Source organism: Phyllobates terribilis, unplaced genomic scaffold (genome assembly GCF_046119375.1).
Source record: "Phyllobates terribilis strain yellow unplaced genomic scaffold, ASM4611937v1 Scaffold_4__5_contigs__length_816908805, whole genome shotgun sequence".
Taxonomy (NCBI): Eukaryota; Metazoa; Chordata; class Amphibia; order Anura; family Dendrobatidae; genus Phyllobates; species Phyllobates terribilis.
In genome coordinates, this window is record NW_027362764.1 from 92,165,830 (window position 1) to 92,170,841 (window position 5,012).

Consider the following 5,012-nt stretch of genomic DNA (forward strand, 5'->3'; position numbering starts at 1 on the left):
AAAAGTACAAAAACTGCACAGAAATTGAACTGCATATCTAGTACAGAAATTTCTAAGTTGCAGAGAAAACATGAACATCATATCAAATATCACATTAAACCATTTTGTCCATTGATAAAGTAAGCTTAGTTACTTCTTCAAAAGTCCCATCCAAATGTAGACCCTTCCGGCTCTCATCCTGTTGGCTCTGCGGCCCAGCCATCTCACAGCGTCTTCGGGGGTCTCAAAAAAGGTAGTAGTACCCAGGGCAACCACCTTCAATTTGGCAGGATAAATCATGGAATACTGTAGGCCTGCTGTTCTCATTCTTCTTTTAATGTCCAAAAATATGGATCTTTTACACTAGATCTCCATTGAGAAATTTGAGAAGAATGAGACCCTCTGACCGCCAAGCCCAATGTCCTGATTCTCCCGTGCTTTCTTTAATAATATGTTCTGATCCTTGTAGTGGAGAATTTTAATCAGTATAGGTAGCCGGGGAGACCCGCCCACTGGCCCAGGTCTTGTAGGGACCCTATGAGCTCTCTGCACTGCAAACAAAGGAGTGAGGGCCTCTTTGCCAAAGGTGTCCAGGAGCCACTTTTCAAAGAAATTATCACGATCTCTCCCTTGAACTTCACTGGCTATAGCAGCAGGAATTTGATGGAGCTAGGACCCAGTGGTGTCTCTCCGACCTGGCAGATTCTCCATCCTCGTGACAGATTTACTGACTGTGCAGACAAGCCACAGAGGGCAGAGAAGTTCAGAACAGCTGTATTCTTGGTGGTGCAGGTAAGTATTGCGATGTGCCTGCACAACGGCCCCTCTTATCCTCACAAAGCACCAAGTCACAACTCTAAGATGATTGCTGTCCTCTCAGCAGCACACGGCAGGCAGAAAGCCTCCAAGAGATGCCTGATCCTCCTTCACCTCCAATGATTCTCCACAGTGCCACAGGATCTCCTCACCCTAAGGTGATCTCCCATCAATGGTGAGTCCAATTAAAGCAGGGTTTATGGCATATTTTACTCAGGATTATAGGAGCTCTGCTCCAGTGTAACCTCTCAGCTCACAAACATAACCATGATCCCTCCAAGGACAACATCTGCAAGAATCTGTATGTTCTCCCCGTGTTTGCTTGGGTTCTTCCAGGGTCTCTGGTTTCCGCCCACCCTCCAAAGACATACTGATAGGGAATGTAGATTGTGAGCCCCAATGAGGACAGCGATGATAATGTCTGTAAACCGTTACGGAATATGATGGTGCTACATAAGTGAGATAAATAATTAATTTACTGAGTAATATTCTTGTATGTGTTTGCATATGTGTATTTATTGAAGCGGTTATCTAACTTTAACTCTGGTTATGTTTCTTTAGCTCATTTCAGTTCATTGTTTGCATCCAGCCCTGTGGAATGATAAGCAGTTCTGGTCTACTTGAATGACAGCGGGAAATCTACAGTCCTATGGTTTCTTTCTTCTAAGCATCTCCCCTCAAGTCCAGCCTCTTCACTTCCTTTCCTTGTTCTTCCTTGAGCCACCCACTGAAAGCCAAGTCTTGTCCCTTTAAATGAGTGTGGGAACGGGGGTGGCAGTAGAATATGTAAAAGAAATAAACATTCAAAGATTAGAGATGTGAGAGATTTTGATCTAAGGGATCATTGCAATGGTTGAAAAAAAAATATCTAACTGTGGCTTTTTCCTTGAAAAAGTATTCATACCCCTTGAACTTTTCCACATTTTTTCACGTTGCACCTACAAACTTAAATGTATTTTATTGGGATTGTGTGTGATATAACAACATAAAGTAGTAAATATTTCTGAAGTGTAAAGAAAATTATACATGGTTTTCTAATTATTTGAAAAATATAAATCTGAAAATTGTGACGTGCATTTGTATTCAGCCCCCTTAGTCAGTACATTGTAGGACCACCTTACGATGCAATTGCTGCTGCAAATCTTTTGGGGTTATGTCTCTACCAGTTTTATACATCTAGAGGCTAAAATTTTTTGTAAACCAGCTCTAGCTCAGTGGATGGATGGAGTTGTCTGTGAACAGCAACTTTCAAGTTTTGTCACATATTCTCAATTGTATTTATATTTGGACTGTAACTGGGCCATTCACACACATGAATATGCTTTGATCTAAACCCTCCATTGTAGCTCTGGCAGGATGTTTAGAGTCGGCCTGTTGGAAGGTGAACCTACATCCCGGTCTCAATTCTTTTGCAGCCTCTAACAGGTTTTCCTCCAGGATTGCCCTGTATTTAGCTCAATCCATTTTCCCATCAACTCTGAACAGCTTCCCTGTCCCTACTGAAGAAAAGCATCCCCACAACATGATGATGCCACCACTTAATATATATGTTTGAACATAACACAGCTTTTGAAAAAAATAACATTGAAAGTGAAGTGGGATACTGGATAAAAAGCAAAAGTCATATTAAATTATACACAAATTTGTAAAAAAAATTATTATGCCCAAAATATTGAAGACTGTGACTTCAGTTGATCAAGGTCTTGGTGTGTAGATCCACATGGGCTCCATCTGACTGTATTACTCTGCTATAGGTGGATGGTTGACATTTTCCCTTTGTTTTTCCATACGACGCATCAAAGCAGAAACCTCAATAAACATTACTATGGTGAATATATTACTTATTGTGTGTAAATTACATTGGCCATAAAGAACCAGTAGAACTAATTGATGTTCTCAATCCTTAAAATATCCTCTTAATGTATGCCAAAGCAGACAATGGAGCAACTCTACAGAAAAGGGGGATATGCCATAAAACAAAAATTATAGTCAGTTCTACATTTTTAGTTTTTGTGTGCACTCTTTGTTCTGCCTAAGATGAAACCACACTCAAAGCCGCACCTAAAATAACATACAATAAAGCAAACACAGAACATCACATAAACATATATGCAGCCAGCCTTTAGTGTTGTCCCATTAGGTTTACAAAAGTACTGGTAGAGAACCGAGATAACAAATGCAGCCGAATGTCAATGCATTAAAATAAACAGTAGCCATGAATGTCAGCCATTGTGTGCTCTCTTTGAGAAATATCACATTGTGTGCATCGAGAATAAGTTTACATAAGTTAAGAATCATTTCTAAGAATCTAGTGGGATGCTAAATATCACAATAGAATACATTAGCTTTTCTTTAAGCAGTGTTTTCCCTCAGAAGAGCTATTATAAGTCTTAACTCGACTGTCCGGAGCTTATTAAGGAAAAATAAGATGTACTCATCTTAACAAAAATGTAGCATAATTCTACAAAAATGCAAATGTATAAATAAGAATCTAATATGGTATAACGTTGTTTTTCAGGAAAGTTTCCCCATAGACAGCATATCTCCTCTCCTAAGAATAAGTGATAAATAGACTTAGAAGAAAGATTTGTGCTGCCCTAGCCCGGTGTCCAGTCCAGTCCTCCATGGAAGTCGGACCTGAAAAGTCTTCAAAACAGAGGTGACATACTCTGCCTGACATCCTGGGTCCCTCTGGTGTTGTACTATGCTCTGTGTGTTTGTGGGGCCTATTAAACCTCATAGGCGCCCTAGATGCCGGCCTAGGATTCTGGTCACAGAAGTGTAGACTGCCTTCGTCTGCATGCCACACAGGACTGAACTGGATGCCGGACCAGGGTAGCATGAATTATTTTGCTTAACTCTAGTGATAAATGCATGATTCCTGGGGCTCCAGCTTCTAGGATACCTACTGATCACAAGAATGAAGTTTCCAAAGTCTCCTGTTTGTGAGGAACAGTAGTGCACATGTGCGACCACCACTTCCATAGAGTGTGAATGGAGCAAAGGTTGCACATGCTCACTACCACTTCATTCACATTGGAGACTTTGGCTCCCATGCTGGTGATTGATGGGGATCTTCTGAAAACATACATCTATCATGTGAATAGGTGATAAATGTGATTTATGGAAAAGCAGAATAACTACAGTAGGTAACTTTATAGACATCCCCAAACCGGAACTTCAGATGGTTGAAAACGACACCTTCCATCATGATAGGAGTTGTAGATTTACAACAAGTGGGGAGGCACAGGCCAGGAAGCCCTGTTCTATGGGATGTTTTACATAATATTATAATGACTAGAATATGAATGGTGATATGGACATCACACAAAAAGACTGTGAAATATAATAGCTTAGTCTCATGTGTGTAGTCTTATGTGTTGTTTTTATTTTATGTTATTTTAGACTTTTTCCTCTAAATAGCTGCCAAGTTGTTCTCCCTTTCCTTCCTGTCTATTGACAGGTCACATTTTTTTTTACTCTGCAAAGGTCAGCAGACCTGTGTGCGTTGACTTAATTTGGAAATGATAAAATACCTAAATGGCTTAATTTATCTTCATCGACGCACATGGAAATCTGAAGCTTTGTTATTTTTGGATTTTATTTGGAACCCCTTAAAATAGTTAAAAAAGGGTTTCCTGTAAATTTACTTTTTTTTAATATAACCGGTTAATTGAATTAGTACCTCATTGATAGGCATGTTAACATAGTGTTCTCTAGTACTATTTACTACTGCAATGTATAATATGCAGACATAGTATGTGTATACTATACACTGGCCAATGTCAACCATTAAATGACTGCTGATCAGATGCATGTAAGCTGATTATCGGGTGTTTAATAGCTAAACAGGCTCCCTAAATAAGCTCCACTCTTCCTCTGTAGGTTTGGAATTTTAAATAAATCTTTCCTAATAAAGATGACAAGTTATGGAGCATGAAAATCAGGACAGTTCCTCGCAGTGTCAGATTGGGATGCAAAAGACTCAGTAGCAACATTGACCCTGGGGTACACTGTTCAGCTGCATGTAAATATTATATTACTCTCATACACAAATGTTTGAGTACTACACTGAGTAGTTTGTTAAATGAATAACAAGATGCTGCTTCTGTCTGTACATAGGGAATCAAGTGTATTGTGCCAACACCTGCTCATATAAGGAGGTAAGTGACTTCCTCCTGCACAGGGACCCACCAGAGGATTCACCTTACTCTATG

The 5,012-nt window shown here is 39.7% G+C and overlaps 1 long non-coding RNA gene across 1 annotated transcript; it reads left to right on the top strand.

Moving 5' to 3' along the window:
* Positions 1–712: 712 nt before the first annotated feature.
* LOC141264201 (uncharacterized) lies at positions 713–1,879 on the top strand. Its single transcript, XR_012319824.1, has 3 exons — positions 713–771; positions 860–970; positions 1,357–1,879. It is a non-coding gene; the product is annotated as an uncharacterized lncRNA (long non-coding RNA).
* Positions 1,880–5,012: the final 3,133 nt, after the last annotated feature.